We start from the raw sequence: 25,929 nt of genomic DNA, 5'->3' as shown, positions 1-25,929 counted from the left end.
TGAATGATGCTTTAGATACAAAAGTCTCCTTTATATGCAAGTATTTAATTTATAAATCCAATGTTTGTGTACATTGAAACATATTAAATTAATTTCACATAGATTGCATATATTGCATTGCTCCTATTCTACACTATTTGGAACTAACCTTGGCTCTCTCCAGTAGGCAAGGGCGACAGAGTTATTCTCAAGGGCTCTAAAATGCAGAATCAAATCTTGATTTACTCCAAACTGAGGATCTACAAACATCTTACTTGAACAATTTACAATGACTTACTGTAAATAAAGTTATTATAGTCTGCATACTGTATAATAGCAAAGAGAAAATGTGTTATGCATTAAGGTTTTTATTGCATTTTATATATGACATGCCACTTATGTGAGTTGTACTGTATACTTTTTTTATAGCCTATGGTTGTTATGGAAACAAAAGCTGAGAAGGCAAGAGTATCATCCAAGTGATATGTGTAGGCACATGATTGGCAGTGGTGTGGGGTCCAAACAGTATTTGTATGCAGACACTTCTTTAGTTCCCTTGTGTCTCTCAAATATGACTCTTGTGTATTCCAAACTGTTCTATGTGAACATATCAGAATGCATTTCTTTAATATTCTTAGTATTTAGCTGAAAAATGGAAATTATCACAAATTAAAAAAAATGAAACAAACAAACGAAAAAAACAGCAAAAACAGCAATAGGACTAGATGCGTATACAATGTAATAATGCAGAAACCATCTTACTCCAAATGGGATCAGAGTAGAGACTGCAATGGCACAGAAAAGTACTAATGTAAAACAAATCTTCAAGTGCACAGGTAGATGAACCTGATTGCTGGAAAGCCAGAGAAAAAGCCAGGGTAAAATAACTGTATATTTACAAAGAAGGGTCAGTTTGGATCTGAGAAAGAACAATCTGGGTACCATCTACAGTAGTATGCTGACATATTTAGGGATCTACATTTCCAAAAGGAACAGGGCTTCCAGCGAATTTACAATAGAGCTAACAGATCTGCTAGAAATCATCTAAAATTCTTCATCATGTGTAAAGATGCTAAGATTTCTCCTCACAGTAGAGTAGAGAGCTCCTGCTGTTTTTTAAGATTCCTTCCTCTTGTTTCTTTGGCTTTCTCAGTAACAACAACTCTGCAGCTATACATACCTTCTCCTTCTGTGGAGTGACAACACTGGGAGTAATGTCTACAAATAAAGAGAGTTATAACCACACTTAAATTGCAATGATCCTATAGCAGATCCTGGAGCAGAGCTTTAGTTCTGTTTGTAGGCTTTCTTTGTAATCTTTTTCTAGGGCTAATTTACATCTGTAAGCGCAATAGTGCTTCTGCACCTTTTCCTGGAGGAAAATGAGTGTTAAACCCCTTTCTTTAATTGTACTTGCATAAAAATGGACTTCTTGCACTTCCTTAAAGATGTGCTCGGTGTCGCTCAGTCCTGACTGCCATCCATTCTGAATCAGGTGCTGCTGCACCTGTTGACACAGGGGAACCCTGAAGCTGCCGCCACCTCCTGACCAGGTGGTATCTCAAGGGTTGCCTTCATGCACAAATAACAATTCCCCCTTCCATCTGAAATGATGCAGGAATTCTGGGGAAAAAACTCTACATTGTGGGAAAAAAACATTACATAATGAGCCCTTCTGTCTTTCCTGTTATTGCATGGCTGTGATGGAGAGTTTTTAATTCTAATTAATTTATTAAGTGAGAAATGACCCTTGGTATTTAGTGATTTGCTGTTTATTCAGTCTCTGTTTTACTGCTGCTGCAGCTAAAAGCTTGTTTTATGCACTGTTAGTGTAATACCCTTAAATAACATTTATGTGTGCTAGACTACAGACAGTCAATTGAGCCTCTATCTGCTTTTTTTTATCTATCTATCTATCTATCTATCATCTATCTATCATCCTATCTATCTTTCTTTCTGTCTTTCAACTCATCTACAAATGTGCCAGATCTTATTGAAGCTACAGGCACATGGAAAATGAAAAATATACAGATGACCTTTCATGCAGAATCAATATGGATTATACTTTGTTTCCCCATGAATGCCCCAAGGTTTTCAGATTTTACTAGCCCAATGTGCTGCATAATGACAGTTAATCTATTGAATATAAGTATCTTCCTTAAGGCAATATTACAAAGATCTACTGTAGTTCTGTGTAGCCCTCCTGATGTGAATATCTGCCCTTTTCTACTCTCTGATCTTGCTTTAATTAATAAGAGTGGGTAGGTTCTACAAGGAAAACTGCTCTAATCTTCTATTAAATAAGTTTCTTACTGTATCCAAAACATATTATTGCAAAATCTGCAGAGAAGAACATTTTAAGAAGTTACACGTGTTGTTTACCACTGTCACTGTGGTATAATTTCCTTGATATTGCTCATGCACGTGGCCGAGGTGAGCACATCTTTATATTTAATACATTCACATTTTATGCTTGAGGGGGTGAAGATTGCAATGTGTTTTTATATCCACATTAGGGAAATTAGCACAGTAAAATATCTTTCCTGACTGTAGAACTAGTTTAATTTCCATATCAGTTTTTTTCCCAACAGTTTTCTGTTATATGAAGACTTAAGATTGATAATCAACTTTAATCTATGGCCTCAATTAACTTGTACAGTACTTGGACTTATTAAAAATGATGTAAAACAACAAAATGGAACTGTATTAGAGATGCCCTTGCTCAGTTCTGATTTATTTTATTCAGCATTACCTCATTAAATGAGAAATGTAGAAAATACCCACTACCCTCCCCGGAACTCAGCCAAATGAACACACATGTAATTAAAATTGAAGATGAGACTTTAAGCGACTCGCTTAATCACAGCACTGAGAAAAAAAAGGTAATTTCTAAGCTGTAGGGCATAATTAGTGAGAGATCTTTCTTTAATTCTAGTTTAGCAATTGGAGGGTCCTAAGCAGGGAATTAAAAAGCAGCTGTTTGTGGTTGTCCCTAAATCAAATGAATTATAATTTTCATTCCGCAGTTTAATAATTAAAGCTATTACAAGTATACAAGTCTATAAGGTAAATGCACCCCTTCTGTAAATTATAAGAATAGTTCACATACAAGGTAACTTATATGACTGTGTAAAGACAAGAAATACAGGTATACTACTGTTGACTTTAGGTTAATGTATAGCTAAGTATGTTACTATGTTACTAAGCATGTTACTACACACATAAAATTGCAATTTTGTATCCCTACGTGAAGAATAATATATAGTGATGGGTGAAATAATTCGCCAGGCATAGATTTGCGGCGAATTTCCACATTTTGCCATTGGTGGATTATTGTGACAAAACAAGTAACAAACTTTGCCGTGTAAAAATTTGCCGCACGACAAAAACATTTTTGTCCAAGCCAAAAAAAATTAGGGTGCCCGTAAACAAAAATGTTGCACATGAAATAAAAAAGTTGTACACAACATTTTCTCCATTTTGCTGGGTTTTTTTCAGCAAGGTGAAACGGAACAGTTTCACTCATCAGTACCACTTTTCCTGGCGGGCCTTGACCTTAGTGGGCCCTTCGCTCTTTCCCTAAAAAGGTCCTATGCACACATTTACATATGTTTATAATATACCTTTGACCTAAGCACATCCCTTAGGTATGCATATTCAGTTGTCAGAGCTATATATGTGTGCCAATCAGCATATAACAGGTTATCACCCATCCAATAAGAAGGAAAGGTTTTAGGCTTTTGGCCCTTGGTGTTCAGTGCGGCAATGGTAATAACCCTGTAAAAAATCAGGCCCATTCACTTTAATTGATTTTGCTATTACAAACTCAAGTCAACACTTGTCTCATTTTTAGGATTATTTTCAAACAAATTGATTTCTCATACCTATACCTATAATTTAACTGAATAGTGTATAGTCACTTGTCATCACCAAAGGTTCCAAGGGCCACAAGAAGTGTATCAAAGGGCAATTCCTTGTATATGCTGGAAATTTTGCACAGTTGTATTTACCTCCATTTTTGTCAACATAAGAGGATTTTGTCTATGTAAAGTACAAAATTGTTCTTCCTCCACTTTAAGAACAGGGATAAACTTTACTACATGGGGTATATGTATTACCAGTGGAGACAATCATCACCAGTGATGTTGCCCATAGTAACAAATAAGCAATTTGATTTACCGTATATACTCGAGTATAAGCCGATCCGAATATAAGCCGAGGTACCTAATTTTACCTAAGAAAACTGTAAAAACTTATTGACTCAAGTATAAGCCTAGGAAACAATCACAGAAGCATAAATCAAAGTGCTATCCCAATGCAGTGCTAGGGCCATAAGCCAAATGGATGTACTGACTTTCAGACAGAGTCACCATCAGGGGATACTCCAATTATGGGCTTCATGGCTAAAGGTGCCCCAAGAAACACAACTATACATTTTGAAGGTGACAAAAAGAGACAGGGCTTGTGAAGGAGTGGGCAAGGTTTGGGTGGATCTCCCCCCCCCTAGATGGCATTCGGCGTCCCAGCGTGTGTACTTGGGCGGTCATATGGGCAGGGTGGCAGCAATAAGGTGCCATTTAATCTCATTCTCATGGCAGTGTCAAGCAACCAATGTGGTCTAATGGCAATTTGCTTCCCATGTTTGGATTTTTTTAGCAGCGTCTCTTGGTGTTTGCTGAAGGGGCTGCTGGGCAAAGATCACTGTAGGTCACCCCTGCAGAGCCAAACACGTTCCCGGCCAACCCAAACGTTTGAACATAGAATAACAGCATGTATTAGTCATCTATTTGATTGTTTTACATTGCTGATTAGGGAACACGTCTGTCCATTGGGAAAGAGGAATGTTAGGATGTTGGAATTCATTTGGGGAGCACGGCGCAACCCCACAGCGTACACTCGGCGGTCGCATATGCGCGCGTGCATGAACGGGGAAGTGCACGTGGGGGGGGGTTGCAGAGAGCGGGCCGAATGCCAGGACAACTGAGCCCCCTGTTGTGTCACTGCTGGATTACCTGTGCTACCGGAGAATCTGTTGCCCGAGCATGCACACACAACATAGAATTATGCATCAGAAACACAAGCTGAACATCATCATTAGAGCTTCACTCCGGCGCTCCAGCCCCCCACCAACGTGCGCGACTGGCGCGCGAAGTGTGTGCTCGGGCGACACACGGGGGGGGGGGGGCGCGCGGCGCATGCTCAGGCAACCGATTCACTCGTAACACAGGTAATCCAGCAGTGCCCTCCTACTTGACTGGAGTATAAGCCGAGGATTCCTTTTTTAGCACATTTTGAGTGCTGGAAAACTCGGCTTATACTCGAGTATATACGGTAAAGTTAGTCAAGTTAGAAAACAAAAGCAAAGATCTGATTGATTGCTATGGGCAACATCACCTGTGATGTTTGTCTCCAAAGTTAATTCATACACACCCATATGTGCTTATTGATACCTTTACTCTCACCTATTATTGAGAAGCATATTTTCCCACAAAACCTTATTCCCAACTGACCAAATGTAGGATCTAACATTTTTATTATAATTCTGAATGTGTTTATTATGGTGTTTTATTTGACTATAGGTATTGGACCTGTTATCCAGAATGCTCAGGGGCTGGGGTTTTCTGGATAAGGAATCTTTTTCTAATCTGGACCTCCACACCTTACGTCTACTCAAAAATAATTTAAACACAAATTAAACCCAATAGGATTGTTTTGCCTCCTATAATGTTTACTTATATCTTGGGTTGGGATCAAATACAAGGTACTGTTTTTCTATTACAGAGAACTTTTTTATGAGAAGTGTGTGTTGTGTCTTATTTAATAACTGCCTCAATTGTTAATCATTTTCCTTGCTGGTTATGTTAAGATATATTTATCCAAAACTCGGCCTGCATTCCTGTCATTTCTAGTCTAGTTGACACCAGCCTGGCAAGGGAACAGCTGTTCTTACTGAAACCCAGTGGAACCTTTTTGTCAAGGTGACAAGTGCAGGCAACATACTCTCCTCGCAGCATGTGCAAATCAGAGCACTATTGAGCAGATGTAAGCAGTCAGTTTGTCAGGGCCAACAACACATTGAGGCTCAATGTGCTGATCCCACAGAGATGAAAAATTACCTTATTTAACCATTTCAGTGTAATTGCTGAATATTTAAAAAGATTTCCTTTTCACATTCTCTTGGGATGTAAAAGATCAGATAGCCGAGATATAATATGGAGCATCATAAGAATGCAGATGTACATCTTCTTATTCTTTTATGAGGCACAAAACTATGACTCATTTAATAACACAGATGCTAAATAGCTCGAGTTGAGTTACCCATAACAAATAATCAAATATTTGCTTTCACTTTCTACCCTGGTTTCTATGGGTACCGACACCTATGCAACTTAGCACAAGTCAGTATTAAAATTTTCCCCACAATTCAAGTTTTCTGTTCAAAAACTTGAATGTTAAAAATCTGAAAACTTGAATGAAAAACGTCACCATCTAAAAGCTTGCAAGTTTATGTAGAAGTCAGTGGGAGTTGCCATGTTTCTTAAGCACAATGAAGACTTGTTTCCCACAATTCCAACATAGTTGCAACCACAAGCTGGTGATGTCTTTGATGCAATTGCAGCCAATGACTTGAAACATGGAGAATTGAGCATTCATTTTTAAACAAATTGGATAGAATCGCATTGAAAATCTTCAGTGCTGAGATGTTGTTATATTTACATTTAGATGTCTGTGTCTTCAGGTGGTGGTAGCTACAGGGCTCCCCTGGCGCACTGAGTGTGAATTTTCCAAGCAGACTAATGGACATATTGGTTCTTTGTGCCAAAATGCGCAAGTTTATGGAACGACTTTAGATACAATGCAATGGCTGCTGCAAAGTTGTAGGACAGCAACTTAATAAATGAGCCCTATAATATCCATTGCCCATCTTTTCATTACGCTCTATGTAAACTGGATACAATCAGTAATGCTCCACAATTTTCAGCCTAGAAAGTGTACCCACTCACCTACTAAATATGAAATTAAATATGAAAATAATAAAATATCAAAAACAATGTTATAGTTTTTAAAGTTGACAAATATCAACATTTCATAGTAAATATAGCCACAATATATGAAAAAGCATCCAACCGAGTTCCAATGACCAGAACAAAGTTCATTATGAATCTACAGTTCACTTAAACAGTAGTCTAAGTGCATGTATGGCTATTGAGGTGAGTATTATGGATTTCTGTTTAACTGGGGTTAAATCAGTCACTTCTGCTGCAAACACTTAAAAAAAAAATCACAGAAAACTGCAGAAAAAAAAACAAATTTTCAACTTGCCAAAAGGCTGAATATACACTTCCAATTGACTTTTATGGCATCTCCTCTAGTTATGAGTAGGGTAGATATAATTTATCATTTTTGTGGGGTTCTTTTTAGACACATGATTATAATAATAATAATAATATAAAAATAGCCACTACTATTTTTAGAAAACCAAATTTATGGAATTCCCTACTGCAGACCACATCTTGTCACCCTAAGCACGTGATTTAAGCCATTCCAACTGAACAGTTTATGAGGTTATGTAGGGTATGTACAGATACACAGGAACTAAATCTCAATCACTAAAACTCAAACAAAGATTTTTTGCTAGGGGCTACCCCGAGTCTCACCTAAATAATGCCTTTATTAAAGCACTATATTCCTCATCAGATAATAACCATATATCTGCTAAAAAGTATTTCAATACAGCAGCTGGTACCATGGAACATATAACCATACAGAATGAGAATTCTATATGTCCAGTATTTTTCATAAAACAATACAGTCCCCAATTTCATAGTATAAAAAAAAACAATTTGAAATAAATCTGGGTGTACTAAGAACTAATTCAACCTTAGATGTAGTGCTTGATGCAGTCTTTAAGACTATTGTATGATGTACACACACTATAGGCAACCAAGTCTAGTAGAAGCACCTACTACTAAAAATTCCAACTGGTTTAATACTGTAGGTATGCTCAGATGTGGGGCTAGGAGGTGCCTTACTGACATGTGATTGAAAGGTTACCCAGTACCTTTCAATCACATGTCACTAATCAAAAGTTCAAGATAAAATGGTATATACAGTGAAATACAACCTTTGTGGTTTCCCTATTGAAATGCATCAGTATGTACAGTAGGTCAAACTTCCCCTCCCCTAGAGAATCACATTAGGGAACATATTTTGGACATCAAAAAGGGAAATTAGGATTCCAATTTTGGCTGAACACTTTAATGAATGCAAAGGAGGTGACATTGCAAAATTGTCTGTCATAGGTATTGACAAAGTGGTGGGTAAAACAAGGAATGGAGATTTAATCCCGAGGTTGCTTCATCTAGAAACAAAATGGATTTTTTATCTTCATACTAGGAAACCATTAGGTCTTAACAGTGAATTTGACATCACATGCTATTTTAGATAAAATATATGTATGGCCCGTTACTTTTCCATTTACATTTAATTTAAATACAACTTCTTCTTGATGTGGGATACTTATAAAGCCCTAAAAAAGCACTATGACCCATTGAGTTTACATAAAGAAACCTGAGATTCCATTAAATCTCCTGAAATTTGTAATAGCCATATATGCTGTCTGAGTTTATTTGTGGGGTACTATATTTTTTTATTTATTAATTTTTTTTTTTCATTTAATTTTCATTTATTTCAATATTGTGCTCATTATCCTTAATTTTTTAAACTATATTCTATATTTTTTTAATTATATTCTGTTTTAGCCCTGTTGTTTTCACTTATAGAACTGCACCTTGCCTCTCACCATTTTGATTCAAATTTTGTTTCCACAGTTTGGATTAGTTGTTTTTATGTTTGAATTTGATTGGTCACAACCCCTATAAAAGTATTGTACAGGGGTGTGTCTCTTAGCCTATGTGTAAATGCCCCAACAGTCACGAAATGCGTTAGGCCGATACCTTGTCCTAATAATTGAAGTTTTAACTTCCAACTTCATTTTGTTATATATATTTTTTTCGGAAACCCGCACTGGGCTGAACTGTGGGTATCTTACCTAAGTCTATACTACATATAACTGAAGTATACTTCATTTTTAACTCCCCAAATTTTGAGTATTTACCACCACTTAGGGGCCCATTTACTTACTCACGAACTGGCCGAATGCGTCCGATTGCTCTTTTTTCGTAATGATCGGTATTTGGCGATTTTTTTCGGAAAATTATCGCGACTTTTTCATTGCCATCCGAATGTTGCGTAAAATCTGGCGATTTTTTCGTAGCGTTAAAACTTGCGCGAAAAGTCGCGCCTTTTTCGTTGCCATTCCGAAAGTTGCGCAAAATGTTGCGATTTTTTCGTAGCATTTGGATTCATTCAAGCTTCAGTATGGTGACTTTTCTTGGGCCAGGTTGGAGCTGCAGGGTGCCATTGAGTCCTATGGGAGGCTTCCAAAATCATGCTAAGTCTGAAAGTTTCGCCCGCCGCGTACGAGCGCTCAGTACGAAAAAGTCGCGACAAGATACGAGCGAATCGTAATGGCTATGAAAAACTCACGTTTTTTCGCGAAAATCGTATTGGTAACGAAAAAGTCGCGACAATTTCCGAAAAGTCGTAAAGGCGCCGAAAAAATTGCGAAAAAGACGCAAAATGTTCGTTTTCCAATCGGAATTTTTCCAATTCGGATTCGAATTCGTGTCTTAGTAAATCAGCCCCTTAATCTCTTTTTTTCTTTTTAGAAACACCTTGCAAAATCACAACAAAAATTGTGTGAATTGTGAATCCTCTCAGCAATGATTCACAAACCATTTTGATCAGGTCCTAATTATTTAGAAAATCCAGTGCTCAAAATACTTTTTATTTTTCCTTTACTCAAGGAGGCATTTACTAAACTACAACTACAACTTTTGGGTCAACCAAATTTGTCACAAAAAAAAAAACATTGGAAATGAATCATGGAAATGAGTTTATTTGTGGTTTAAAAAAAAAATCAAAATAAGAACATTTTAAATTTGAGTAAATCCCTCCCTTAATATTATGTAGATAGTATTATCATCATTTACACATATTTATTATAACCAATATATTCTGCACCATTTTATCCTTAAATGCTGAGCTACATTCATAAATTCTTAGCACTTATAATTTCCAGCGAGTGGGCTGCAAATTAACATGACAAATAGGTCTTGTCTGCTGCATTATTATCTGTGGGGAAATGTCTAATTTATCTTAATTTCCCCCATAGAACAAGATTCTTGTTCTTCTCTTTAGTCATCATTATTTTCTTTGTTGCCTGAAATTATGCCAAACAGATAATCCACAGCTCTTGGTCACTGAACAAACCAATTACCATTCATCAGATACTGATTATTTCAATAATTATTCACAAGGTCCTGGAGAAGAAAGGTCCAGAGGCAGGATGATAGGTGTTGTAGTTCAGTTAAACTGTAATAGGATTCTAGTACCTAGAGAGATTTTAATTTAGACACACACACAAGTTCCTACATGGGATATTTGTCCTAGTCTCTACAAACCTCTTAAATAAGCCTAAATGGGCGTAAAATGTCGTAGTGGAACATTTGCGGTTCCGTCAAATACTGTTGTGAATGTCAAATAAAGTCATGGCCGTGTCAAAAATTTTGCGCGTTTCAAAAAAAGTCGAGAATTTTTCGCCGTTTCGCTAATTTTTGGCAAAGTGGAGCGGGGCAGACTCGCTCAACAAAATCTGTAAAGAATAAGAAATACAGGAGCAAGGCCATGTGGAAAAACGAGTCTGGCTTGGTGAGAGCTTACCACCACTGGGGCAAGTCATCAGAAGCATTCAGTGTTGGGAATAGCAGGGAGAGAAAGGTACTGCTTCCCATATAAGTTACATTTACAAATAACTTGAAAACCATTAATGTATATATTAAATTGAACTAAAACAACATTTTATTTTGGTGTTTACATTCCCTTTAACTTTCTTAGCAGCCACTATTACCGGCATTGCATGGATTATTTATCCATCAGTAAGAAAACTATTCCAATCAATATTTTTCAAGCAGCTTGGTGCTTAGTCAAGGGCTGTAAATAAGTGCATACAAATTGATATTAGGGGGTATATTGTTCAGTACAATCTGTATTTATTAAACTCATTTTGTATATTAAGGTTTACTACTCTTTAAAATAGCAGTGTTTCAATGTATATTCTATTTGCAATTATGGCATAGATTATTTTAAAAATATATATATTTTTTTATGAAAAGGCTTTATTAAGATCAAACAGTGAGGCTAATTTATTCAAGATCCAAGTGGGAAATCTCAGCATTTCAATCTGCCTTTGGATTTATCCTGGCTGCCAGGAAAGTTTTAATTTGACAAATTCATCCCTTATACCAGCGTCACTTAACAGCAGTACTGCTCATTAATACCCATCTGAATCCTTTCTCCCCAGTGTGTAACCCATTTAGGAAGAAAAGATTCTGATTATTATTTACTAAGTTGAAATGACTTGAAAATAAACAGTAAAATCTTGAAGTGGTAAACTTGTATCTTTATGACTCAGTACCAATATTTGCAAAGAGCTGCAATGTTCAGAAGTACAGTTTTCCTTTAAGCTCTACCTGAGTCAAGATTACAATTAGCTCTACCAAAAAAAATCAGACACGGCGGAATATCATCCAAAAGCAAATTAAACTTAGTTAATATTAGAGGGCTCGGTATTCAGAGCAGCACAGTGTTTTAAGCATGAAAATCTAGGTAATTTGCTAAATTTGTTGACCCACAACGCAGAATTAGCCCGCATTCTAGTATGATGGCATTCATTTAAAAAATTCTGTAGATGAAAATTGTATTCCCAGAAAGAAACCTAAGCAAACTTACCTGTATATAGCACATACAAAGCCCATGCAGATTAAATGGAGCTATTCTAAAACAGAGGTAGATCGAAGCTGCAGATTTGAGTCCTTTAGAATGATTCGGCAGCTTATCTGCCTGTATATGGCGCTCTCTGACAGGCCTCCCCATTCGATATCTGCCTCAAAATCGTCCAGGTTTCGATCATGCAGGTTTGATTTTCCCATTGTATTGGGGACCGCATCGGCTCATTGATGCGGTCCTCAGTCAGATAGCCCCTATAGTTACATAGTTACATAGTTACATAGTTACCTGTACATAGGGTTGAAAAAAGACCAGAGTCCATCAAGTTCAACCCATCCAAGTAAACCCACACAAAACCCACACCTACCTATCTATACACTCACATACATAAACTATATATACAACCACTAATACTAACTGTAGATATTAGTATCACAATAGCCTTATTGTCTAGGGCCAAACAATCTAATTAGCCCCATATCACCCCCCTTAGGTGGGCATATCGGGATAAGAGCCACTCACTTGGCAACCTCGCCAAACATGTGGATCTTAATGTGTATGGCCACCTTAAAGATGTGCCAGAATGCAGATGAACAACAGCTCAAAATGCATATTAAACACAATGATTGTTCCAAATGAGTTAAGTAGACTATGATATAAACTTTAATGTATAAACAATATCATTTTATAGAGCCTGTATAGAACACTAACACAAAGTATCATATTCTAACCCAGGGGTGGGCAACTACAGCCCGCGGGCCACATCCGGCCCGTTCGCGATTTCAATCCGGCCCGCCAAAGCCGTCAAAGTTGCTAGTTAAAAAAATACCTCCAGTATCAAAAATGGCAGCTGGGCTGCTTCCTCCTATCACATGGGCGCCGGCGGCGTCTCTGATTGGTGGGCCCTGTTTGTCAGAGCGCAGCACCACCCTCTCTTTCCCGGCACGTACCTTATCGCGCTGTGAGGCATGCGCAGAAGGGGATAGCGCGCCTACAGCGTCATTCAAACAGAGAGCTGGCGCGTTGCAAACCATTGAAAGTTCTGAAGCTTGTTGCTGGCTGCTGGCACAGGTACAGATTGTGGGCTTGGGTTGGGGGCAATATGATTGCTGGCACAGGTACAGATTGTGGGCTTGGGTTGGGGGCAATATGATTGCTGGCACAGGTACAGATTGTGGGCTTGGGTTGGGGGCAATATGATTGCTGGCACAGGTACAGATTGTGGGCTTGGGTTGGGGGCAATATGATTGCTGGCACAGGTACAGATTGTGGGCTTGGGTTGGGGGCAATATGATGGCTGCTGGCACAGGTACAGATTGTGGGCTTGGGTTGGGGGCAATATGATTGCTGGCACAGGTACAGATTGTGGGCTTGGGTTGGGGGCAATATGATGGCTGCTGGCACAGGTACAGATTGTGGGCTTGGGTTGGGGGCAATATGATGGCTGCTGGCACAGGTACAGACTGTGGGCTTGGGGTCAATATGATGGCTGCTGGCACAGGTACAGATTGGGGCTTGGGGGCAATATGATGGCTGCTGGCACAGGTACAGATTGGGGCTTGGGGGCAATATGATTGCTGCTGGCACAGGTACAGACTGTGGGCTTGGGGCAATATGATTGCTGCTGGCACAGGTACAGATTTGGGGCTTGGGGCAATATGATGGGTGCTGGCACAGGTACAGATTTGGGGCTTGGGGCAATATGATGGGTGCTGGCACAGGTACAGATTGGGTGTGAGGAAGTGTGAGGTTTGTTGCTAACTTTTCTGAAGGCATGAGTAGCGCAGTGAGAAGTGGCTAGTATGGGGCATTCAGTCCCCTGTTATTTTCTCTTTTAGTGCAACCAAAGGCCAGGCAAAGTTTTCTTCACAAGGTTTTGCGGAGCCCAAGCTACTGCTACTGTTCTGAACCCATCTATAACAATGAGTTGTCCAAAGCAAAGAAAAGTCGACAGTGAGTTTTTAACAAGGAATGGACAGCTAAATACTTTTTCACAGAAGTTCGGTCAAAGGCTGTATGTCTTATTTGCCAAGAAACCGTTGCGGTTTTAAAGGAATACAACATCAGCCGTCACTTTTCTACCAAGCATGCTAATTATGCTAAAAATCAGTGAACACAAGAACGGACAGCTATCTCTCAGAAATTGACAGCTAGTTTGCAGGCTCAGCAAAACACCTTTATCCGACAAACTACCATCCAAGAATCAAGCACGAAGGCAAGTTATTTGCTGAAATTACACACAGAAAGAGAGATTTTTGTGCTTATGCCTATTATTAAAAATTACCTTTTATTTCATATATTTAAAAACAGTTTCTATAGAGGCAATAATTAACACTCACAAATTCATTAAATCGTTAAAAAGCCACTTGTCCAGCAAGGATCATAGTGGGAAAATTCATTACCAATCATTAATACCAAAAAGAATAATCAGGTGGAGATATGGAGAAAGTGGGGGAGAGAGAGAGAACAGGTCGGGGGAAAGGGACCAAACCGAAGCAATCTACACTATATTAAGTGTGATTGCCTATTCCCTTATTATACAGATAAAGGCAATGCGAGTAGTTGCTCTCAGAGCTCCATACGGATATATATATTGGGTGATGCAGCATGTACTTCAAAAATATATATATATGGCAGCGTGTAAAAACTATACATCTAGCAGGTGCCTGAGTTTAGGGGCCGGACGTATCTCATCTGTTGGTACTCTTATACAAGCGGCCGCTACCGGTCCTTACTCAGAGCACCTGCAACATAATATTTATTGCCACTACTCCATGCAACATACAGTCCCACCGAGCAGTAGACCCACCATCCAGGGCCGTAGCCTGCGCCCACCCACTCTCTAATGCCGTGTGTGCGGTGGTTGAGCGTTCCCTTTAATTACGGGACATCCGCTCGATACCTCGCACCCCCAGTCTGTTAAAAGAACAGTCCTCCCCCAGACCTCGAAGCGGCTCGATAGTGCCGATAGGTGTGCGGCACTATCGAGCCGCTTCGAGGTCTGGCCATGGAATCCCTAAAGGGGAAAACACGCGGAGAGGACTTGTATGACAGCGTGTCGGAGGTCATCAAGAGGCACAAGCTACCTTGGAGTACACTCGCCAATGTCACCACAGATGGATCGCCAAATCTGACTGGAAAAAAAAGTCGGGTTGCTCAAAAGAATCCAGGATAGGGTGAAAGAGGACAACCCTGCGCAGGAGGTAATTTTTTTACACTGCATAATCCACCAGGAAGCACTGTGCAAATCCGTATTGCAGCTTGATCATGTAGTGAAGCCAGTCGTAAAATGCATTAATTTTATTAGAGCGAGGGGACTTCTGCATCGTCAGTTTATTACGTTTCTTGAAGAAATTGACGCTGATCACCAGGACTTGCTTTACCACTCCAATGTCCGCTGGTAAGTTTGGGGAAAGCTTGTCAACGTGTGTGGGAGCTCAAACAGGAGATTGTCTCATTTTTGGAGCAACTTGAGAAAGATAACGATTTTCCAGAGCTGAGTGACAGAGCTTGGCTTTGTGATTTAGCTTTTGCTGTGGACATACTGACACACATGAATGAGCTGAATGTGAAGCTACAAGGGAAAGACCAGTTTGTGCATGAAATGTACGCAAACTTCAGGGCCTGTAAAACCAAGGTAGCTTTATTCTCAAAACAAATATCAAACAAGTCATTTGCTCATTTCCCCACACTGGCTACGATGAAAGAGGCCCCTCAACATGTGAAAAAATACAGGAAATCACTGGACAACTTGCATGGAGAATTCTGCCGTCGGTTCTATGATTTTGGAAAAATTGACAAGTCACTTCAGCTGGTGTCATGTCCCTTCACACAAGACCCTGAAACAGCGCCACATGAGTTGCAGTTGGAACTGATTGATCTCCAATGTGACACCATCTTAAAGGAGAAGTTCAGCTCTCTTAAACTGAATGAGTTTTATGCTTCATTAAACGCAGCCAAATTTTCAAACATCCGGAAGATGGCACAGAGGATGCTGGTGTTGTTTGGCTCTACGTATGTGTGTGAACAGACTTTTAGTGTGATGAACAACAACAAAGCACCCCACAGATCCCAGTTGAGTGATGAACACCTCAGATCTGTTCTGAGAATTGCCACAACAAAACTAATACCAGACTTCGATGCACTGGCAAAAAAGGGTGATCAACAACACTGTTCCCAATAAAAGTGAATGTAAGTATTAACACTGTAATGCCTTTTTAAGGTTTATGTTTGATATGTATGCATCTGGTGCTGGCCCGGCCCCCCGTCAAATTTTAAAAGTCAATGTGGCCCCCGAGCCAAAAAGTTTGCCCACCCCTGTTCTAACCCTACCTGTTTATGGTCACTAACACCCTTATTACCTTTGTGATGTCATACAGCTCTGTCAGTAACAGGCTTTTCAGCTCCTGTTGAAGATCATGGGACTTTCTTTTCCATGCATTTAAACAACAGTATTCTGATGGGAACAAAACAAAAATCTTAAAAGCTTTCAAAGTAGAGTTTGGAGAAGTTACCACTTTCAGATGCACTGAATATAAAATCCACTGTTCTGTTTTGCATTCGTACATCAATCTTTTGAGCACAGCAGCCTCATCCTTAACCATACAATAGAGTGAAACATCTTCAATCATACTTTTTCAATCACCGTCAACACTGGCCTCTTTGTTGACCTTGAAATATGTTCTTGCTTTATGAAACTGAACTTTCAGCCAAATAATTGCTAGATGAATTTTACCTTTATTAACAGTTTCCCTTCTGAATTGCAGGGATAATTTACCAAGCATGCAAATATATCCACTTCAATTGACTTTTTTTATTTATTGCTGGTTTCATGAAATACAAGAAAAAAAGTATTTACACACAATAAAATGCGTTTAGCTTTTCCAACAGCCAAATGAGAACAATAATGACCAAATTAAACAATACTGTCTGCTTCTAGTGTCAAATAGATGATCATATTACACACATATATCCCATTAAATTACTTCCTCAGTCTTTTTATATTGCTTTATATTTTTCCAGTCTGTCTCTCACCAATCAACTATAGTCATTGTAATGTGTCCAGGGGCAATATTCACACCCAGTTCTGTACAAGATTCTTTCTAGCATAAAATAAAACTGTTTTTAAAAGGATTCTCATATTTTTGGAGGGGGTATTGGCATCCTTTGCTTCAGGGGCCAGCCTGACTGGGAAAATCCGACATGGAAATATTTGTTGCTCATCAAAAAAAGGCGTGGCGTGTCAAAAAAAGTCGTGGACTCATCAAAATGGGCGTGGTCATGGCAAAAATAGGGGCGGTTGTGCAAAAAAAGACATGCACGATAAATTATTTTGCCAGATTTTTTGTGAACAATATAATTTTATAGAGCCTGTATAGAACACTAACACAAAGGGGCTGATTTACTAAGACACGAATTCGAATTGGAAAAATTCCGACTGGAAAACGAACATTTTGCGACTTTTTCGTATTTTTTGCGATTTTTTTCGTCGCCTTTACGACTTTTCGGAAATTGTCGCGACTTTTTTCGTAACCATTACGACTTGCGCGAAAAAACACGAGTTTTTCGTAGCCATTACGATTTGCTCGTATCTTGTCGCGACTTTTTCGTATTGAGCGCTCATAAGCGGCGGGTGAAACTTTCAGATTTAGCATGATTTTGGAAGCCTCCCATAGGACTCAATGGCACCCTGCAGCTCCAACCTGGCCCAAGAAAAGTCACCATACTGAAGCTTGAATGAATCCGAATCTTTCGTACTCGGCGCGAAAGCTGCAAAAAAGTCGCGACTTTTCGTGCAAGTTTTAAAGCTACGAAAAAATTGCAACATTTTGCTCAACTTTCGGAATGGCTACGAAAAAGTCGCGTCAATTTTCCGAAAAATCGCAAAATACCAATCATTACGAAAAAAACGCAATCGGACGCATTCGGCCCGTTCGTGGGTTAGTAAATGTGCCCCTTAGTATCATATTCTAACCCCTATATTTCACCACTGACGTTAAAATTGGGCACCGTCGCGGCAAGATGAGAGTGGGCGACAAAAATAGCGTGGGCAACAAAAATAAGACGCGGGTGGCAAAAAAGTCATGCAACACGTACATTTCGCAGATTTTTCACCATTTCTCAAATTTTCTTGTCATTTCGCAAATTTTATGGCGAAGAGAAACGGGACAGATTCGCTCATCACTATCCCCAACAGCTTCACCTTTATTACTGCATTTGGTTGATTAAAAAAAACAACCAAGAAATGGAGTCTTTTGGAATGCATAAAAGGACAGCACCAAAACCATCTCCGTTTTCTTCTGGTGAGAGAAAAAAGGGAGCACCCGTTGGGGCAGGGGTGCTTAAAATTAAGAAAATATAAAAGAGGACAGACTTATAATTTTTTCGTATGTAAGAGCAAATTATTTGAGAACTTTTTTTTTGGAGATCTAAACCTCTAGTGTGCAGTTTTTGCAATCAGGGGCATAGGTATACATACAGCAGACCTCATGGTCGCGGGGAAGGCCTGGGCAGCAGAGGATCCCAGACCGTGGAGTCTGCTGATACTAAAATCTACAGTTAGTAATTGATGTTAGTATTCAGTATATGGTTCATGTATGTGAGTGTATAGATAGGTCAGTATAGGTTTGGTTGTGCTGGGTTTACTTGGATGGGTTGAACTTATTGGACCCTGGTCTTTATTCAGCCCTACTATGTAACCTTAGTCCCCCCTCCCTGGCCCCTCTCATACCTTAAATATAGTGGCGCAGTCGTGTCTGGGAGGTGCGGTGCAGTCGGGCGGGTCGAGCCAAAAGATTTTTCTGGAAGCGGCCTGGCATGACCAAGCTGCTGTATGCAATTACTCATTCCCTCCACATACTTCATATTCCTCATCATCTTTCCCTTAAAAACAAAATATAAAAGACAAAACTATTCTGTAATTATTTTCATTGCAATGCTTCTCTGAGTAACTTAAAACTGATTTGTTTGTTACATCTAAATCGGATTTGATTCTTTTTCTTCCATGTAAGGTTACTGTAATTGTATTCAAATTATTATTATTTTGTTCAATTCATGTTAGCAGTGATGAAGAGTTTATATTCACCAACGATGATTACTATCTGAGCCTTTTATTTTTTTAAAGAAATCATTTTTTAAATCAATGATATTATGAATGTGTTTAGGCAGCAGTCTAAGTCCTGCAGGCTTTATCTAATACAATATGACAGCCAAATCCATATTAGAACTGACTATTGGCAGAAGAGGTCGATGTCTTGACTCCCGTTACCAACTGAATGACTGTCCTAGAAGCTGACTGGCAAACGCCAACATTTATAAAACATCCCAAAAGGAGAACTTATCAAGATAATTTTATTTAAAAATAATTGTTTGCCATCATATATCAAGATTCTTATCCGTTTGAGGCAAAAATCACCTTCCTTACAAAAGCATGGATCTTTCAAGATTCTTATGCAAATACTAAAGTGATATGTTGCAACAAAAGCTACGTGTATATCTCACTGCAAAAATGACATTGCAACTTAAGAAGTCTCTTAATGCCTATTAATGCCAACAAAAATGGAACCTATCCCTGTGGCAAAAAACAATGCAAAACCTGCCCACACGTCTGCAATTCAGACAAAATACAGATTCCGGACACATTAGAGGAATACAGCATCCATGGCCAGTACAACTGTTCTTCCTCCAACGTGGTGTACTTAATACAGTGCACTAGATGCCCAACAGGAGGACTGTATATAGGAGAGACTGGCCAAAGCCTGAGAAAGAGGAATACACACCACCGCTTTACCATAACAAATAAAAAACTGGACACACCAGTAGGGAACCATTTTAACAGTCCTCCCCACTCCATAAACAATTTAAGAATCTTGGTCCTTAAGGGAAACTTCAGAACAGACAATGAAAGGAAGGTTTGGGAGTACAAATTAATGAAAACTTTCAACTCTCTGGAGAAGGGACTGAACCTGGGCCTTGGATTTATGGCAAATTATATAGATTAAGAACTGCCTGCACCCAGCCAGAAATAATAACATCTGTAGAGACACTGGGCCAGTTAATCACATGGAATTCCATTCACTTCACACTTCATTAACTTACCCTAATTTATATTAAGTCCCTTTGATCCACATTATCCTGTACCTTATCTGTTTGTATCTGTTTGTCCCTTGCAGCACAACACCCCCCCCCCCCCCCGTTTATATGACTTTGTTAACACCTTCCACACAGATATTCTTTTTTTCTGGTTATTTGATCTATGAGCTGAATGTTGTATATACAGTATATCAGCGAGCACCACAGCTTCTTTGTAATCAACTTGAAAAAGGAACTAAAATGTTCTGAAAGCTTGCTATGGTTATCTTAGTTAGCCAATAAAGGTATCACCTTTATACCACTTTTATTATTTTTTATTTCAAAAGGGTTACCCTGTAAACAATGCCTATTGCTAAACAGCTTTCCATCACAAATCTTTCTTTGTCTTTTTTATTATAACCATTGACATACCGTTGTATATTACAATGACTTTGAGGCCCACAACATTTTTGAAGACAGCAAATATTGACTTTGGGTGGTATGGCCGAAGCATACCTGTTACTAATACTACAAGGAAAATGATAGAATTAAGATACAGGCTTCATGGCTTCCATTCCAAGGATATTATGGATAGGTTTGTATCAGAAATGCCAAACAAACAAATGTGAAAACAGGGTGAATTGAATTAGTTAGCAGATAATTGTATGATAATCATATACTTGCCCTTCCCCCACAAAAAAACAATGAAGATGTACATTTTCTGCTATTCCAATCAGTTATTTCTACTACTAGGCAGTAGTATAAGGTACGTAGCATATAGTAGGTACAGAGCTTATGCATTTGTAATATTAATATACCTATAGTTCAACAGTGCCTCTATTACATTTACAAAGTTGTTGGTACGGTTGAGAGCATCTGTTTATGAGAAATAAAGGCTGTGGCTAAAAACTTTAACATAATTTACCAAGGAGAAAAATAAGGAGTTTGGAGACCCAGGAGGTCAAAGAAAAAGAAGAGAAGATGGGTAGTATATAATTTCCTAAGGGGGTAAAGGCAGTAGTTTTGAGTATGCACTGGAGTAATGTCATCAGGGTAGGTCATCTAAAGTAGCATGGCTTCCTTTTTGGCCTCTGAGACATAGTAGTCCCATCTGTAACATATACTAGAAATCAGGACGTAGTACCTCTCAGCTTGGAAGTCATATTTTCAACGTCCCTCATATCTGTCATTTTGTTCAGTACCTCAGCCTCTGAAGGTGGTAAAGACTGTTTCCTATTATGGATAATTGAAAGTCTGCATGCTGACAAGATATAGTTCAGCAGTCTTTGTTCTGCAGATGTGAAGTACCACTGGATAGTGGTTATTTCTACTTCTTTTGACTTGAATCCATTTATAGTATTTCACCTACCAAAAGGCCTACACTTTTTATCTGCTAATTTCAGAAGTTTGTGTGTTTAAGTTACATTGCAGTCAGCAACCATTGGACCTGTTATTCAGAATGCTTGGGACCTGGGGTTTTCTAGGTAAGATATCTTTGTGTTATTTAAATCACCCTATTTTAAGTCTAAAAAAATTCATTTAAACATGAAATAAAACCATTTTTTTTATCCATTGTTTTGCCTTTAATAAGGATTAAGTATATCTTAATTGGGATCAAGCACAAACTTCTGTTCTATTATTATAGAGAAAAAGGAAATAATATGTAAAAAATATTTTCTATGGGCAATTAGCTTTCTATAATTTAGATCTTTCTGAATAATGGGTTTCTGCATCAATGCTAGTATCTGATCTCTTATCCCAAAACCCAATACTAAGAAAGATCTGAATTACAAGAAGCCCAATTCCCATGAATTCCATTGTCATTTTTTTAAGAAACCATTTTCTTTTTCTCTGTAGTAATAAAACAGTATGTTGATCCTAATGCTGCATGAATTCGTATTAGGTATCTAGGTATGGTCATCCAAATTACAGAAAGATCTAGAAATACCCAGGTCCAAAGGATTCCAGATAATAGATCCTATACTTGTGCTTGCTAAAATTAAAGGGATTTTGTCATGATTTTTATGGTGTACATTTTATTTCTAAATTACTCTGTTTACATCGCAAATCATTTACCATTTACAATGAGATTTTTGAACCAACAAATATATTTTTTTAGTTGTAATATTGGTATGTAGGCAGCCATCTCAGTGCATTGTGCCTGAGTTTGAGCTTTCAGAAGGAGCCAGCGCTGCACATTAGAACTGCTTTCAGATAACCTATTGTTTCTTCTACTCCCATGTAACTGGAGGAGTCCCAAGCCAGACTTGGATTTCTTACTATTGAGTGCTATTCTGATATCTATTGGGAGCTGCTATCTTGCTCCTTTCCCATTGTTCTGCTGATCGGCTGCTGGGAGGGGGGTGATATCACTACAACTTGTAGCTCAGCAGTAAAGTGTGACTGAAGTTTATCAGAGCCTGGGAAATGAAAAATATGGCTAGGCCCATGTGAAATTTAAAAATTAAATATAAAAAAAATCTGTCTATAAACTATATAATGTAATAATATAGCATTTTTCACTGACCAAGCAAAACATCTTATTGTATGTATTTCAATGAATCCACAAATTGTTCAAAACTGCAAACACCCTAAATGACCCGAAGTGAAACAGTACACTTTAGTAAGCTGAAAAGAATATATAATAAAATGCATATAAGCTGAAAGTAATTCACGGTCTTGGAACCTGAACAAGTCTTCAATAAATAAATAGAAGGCTGATTTGTTAGAAGCTTGTAGAAAATAATATGTTTTCATCTCTAAAGTGCCAGCGGTGTTCCATTCCTTAGTATATGTGCGGTATGAGCTGAATACATACTGTCCTGCAGCTTACTTCTTTCTCCCTGTGGTGCCTGACTCTCCTTTTAGGCAACATGAAAGAAAAGGGTATATGTGACAAAAGATTTAAGCAGCGCCCCAGCTGAAATTATAAAAAAAGAGATTGGTGAGAGGAATATAAGGGATAAGAATAATTGCTAGTGTGTCCTTCCCTTGGGGAATAACAGACATAATGGAAAAAAACTTAAGGACTAAGGATTTCTCTTCTGGGAAATATAAATAGCTTTATTATTCCCAGTCTGATACCTGGATTAAACCCACAGAGTGTAAAGCTGTGATAAAACTATAAAGACTGTGCAAATCTTAAAAGTCTGTGGTACAAACCACAGAGATACAACCCTATCTGTATTTGTATCTATTTGCATCTCTGACAGTCTTTGTATATATCCTTTATTCTGAGGCTCTGTCTGTAATTATAAAATTATTTTCTAATAATAAATATTTAAATGTTTAGGGGAAATATGACAAACACTGAAGTCACTAATTTGGTGCGTTATGTAATACCATATGTTTTCTTAATATATTATATATATTATAAAAAAGTCAACTTCTGTTTTATGCTGTACAGAAATCAGGGGCATTGCAGCTGTTAAGGTGGCCATACACGGGCCGACTATAGCTGCCGATATCGGTCCCTTGGACCGATTCGGCAGCTAATCGGCCCGTGTATGGGGAGAGCAGAGCGGCCTGGCCGACCGATATCTGGCCTGAAATTGGCCAGATCTCGATCGGCCAGGTTAGAAAATCTGGTCGGATCGGGGACCGCATCGGCTCGTTGATGCGGTCCCCGATCCGACTGCCCCATTGCCGCTCACATAATCCGATCGTCTGGCCCCAGGGCCAAACGATCGGATTATTATTTTTTTTACCTAAATGGTCCCCGATATCGCCCACCCGTAGGTGGGGATATCGGGGGAAGATCCGTTCGCTTGGCGACATCGCCAAGCGAGTGGATCTGCTCGTGTATGGCCACCTTTAGCATTGGATGAATGTATAGTATACTGCATAATTCCAAAAGTATCAAGGACAACGATCCTCACCAAAAATCTCACCAAAATTGACATTTAAGCTGGGCTTCTATGTATATCTAGGACAGAAAAAAGGGAATTTCCTAAATCTCCCTATAACTGGCCTTCAGGCCTCCACTGATCCAGGTCACCCATAGAGTGCTAGCCTTGCATTTTGTGACCACTGCCTTAAAGCATGACACAGAAGGTGGCTTTGGATTCACAATAACGGTCATTACTACTGATTGCAGGAAATCATTTTGGATGGGGAACAAACCAGTCACAGAGTTCCATTCTGTCAATCAACCAAGTTGAAGAAAAGCAATGAAGAAAGGTGAGCAAGATACATTCATATCAATCAAATACTGAATGCATACCTAGTAACCACAAAAAAGCAGCAAATGGTATGTTTAACATATAATGCTTTTTATATGGTAAATATTCACAAAACAGTTAATACAATTACAATGCATAATATACACAGTGTTGGACTGGCCCACCAGGATACCAGGAAAACTCCCGGTGGGCCCAGGTGCCAGTGGGCCCTCTTGCTTCTGACTATTTGGCCAATTGCATGGTCATTCCCTATTTCTGTATGGGAAAAAGAGATGGAAGGATAGAGAAAAGAGACTTGGATAATGAAGAGGTTGAGGGAGGAGAGGTTGAGTGAGGAGAGGAGGATTAATAGTTTAGAAAGTGGGTGTATGGTCCAAGGTTTTCTGGTGGGCCCCTGGCATCCCAGTCTAACACTGAATATACATACCACCAGTTGGACAAAATGTAATATACAGAAAAAGCAGACACGTGTGGATTGAGAAAACCCCAACGTTTTGGAACACAGTCCTTTGTCAAGGGGATTCACTATCATCTATCTGCTTTTTCTGTATATTACATTTTGTCCAACTGGTGGTATGTATATTATGCATTGTGATTGTATTTACTGTTTTGTGAATATTTACCATATAAAGAGCATTATATGTTAAACATTCTATTTGCTGCCTTTTGTGGTTAGTAGGTGTGCATTGAGTAATTGATTGATTTGTATTAATATTCTGTTCGCCATTATGTGGGCGTGGGGAACAGATTCTCATTTGCACCCTTTTTCTTCTCTTTGCTGTCTTCGTTTTAAAGCCAGCTATTTCTGCTTTAGTAATTGTGGTGTGCCCTCCAAAACTATTTTTTGAATCAAGATACATTCATGAACATCTTGAAAACACAGTACAACATTGATAGGAGAAACGTTAAATCATAGGGATTACTTGGAAATTGCTGTTTCATGATTTTTACCCTTTAAAGATATATCAAGATGATATCAGTTTGTGCCATGTTTATGTTGACTTATTTTATAAAGGATATAAAGAGAAAAACCTAGTTACTAAACCCAACCAGGGTGTTACAACAGATACAATTATTAAATCAAGAAAACAATAAAGCACAGTACAAAATGGATGGAAAAGAGGACTTGTACCCTTAATATGCAGTGTGTAGAGTACAGTATATGTGCAAAATGGGCACCTTTTCTTTTAATTGTGGGCATTAGCCTGCAATATGCTACTTGTTTTCAATACAGTTTTGACTGGAATCTCAGCAGTACATGCACAAATGCCTGGTTTTGCAGCAGGTAATGCTGTGTTTAAGTTACTGGCTTAGGAAAAGCCAAATTAATAGGTCCCTGGAGTGAATGGAGGAAGAAAAGGAAAGACCTTCCATTCCATACTCCAGTGTTTTGAGTTGGCCAGCTGTAGGTAGCTGCCTGATTGGGCTACAGGTGAGCAGCTGTGTGATTACACAGGGGGTCGAGTTGGAGATTGATTCTTGACTCAGAAGGTCACTCTCAGAGCAGGGCACAGGGCAGGATGGCTGCCTGTGTCAGGAACTCCCAGAGGAGCTTGGGGGTGCCTCCTGCCACTGTGAGGAGCAGAGGGAGTCATGACCAGGCGGATGAGTGCTGAGAGGAGTCAGCAAGGCTTAGGTGAAACCTGAGTGTTCATGAGTGTGAGTCACCATGGGTGTGAGAAAGTCCCTGGTGTGAAACCCCGTAAAGGTTCCAGAGTGTGGAAGTAACACTGGAAGGTGAGATCCCTGAAGAAGGGACAAATCATAACCCTGAACTGTTTATGAATAGCGATGAGAAAAATTTTTCGCCAGGCATGGATTCGCAGCAAATTTCCGCATTTCGCCATTG

The sequence above is a fragment of the Xenopus tropicalis genome, chromosome 2 (assembly GCF_000004195.4).
Source record: "Xenopus tropicalis strain Nigerian chromosome 2, UCB_Xtro_10.0, whole genome shotgun sequence".
Lineage (NCBI taxonomy): Eukaryota > Metazoa > Chordata > Amphibia > Anura > Pipidae > Xenopus > Xenopus tropicalis.
The sequence above is the reverse complement of the archived record's forward strand: the minus strand, read 5'-3'. Positions refer to the sequence as shown.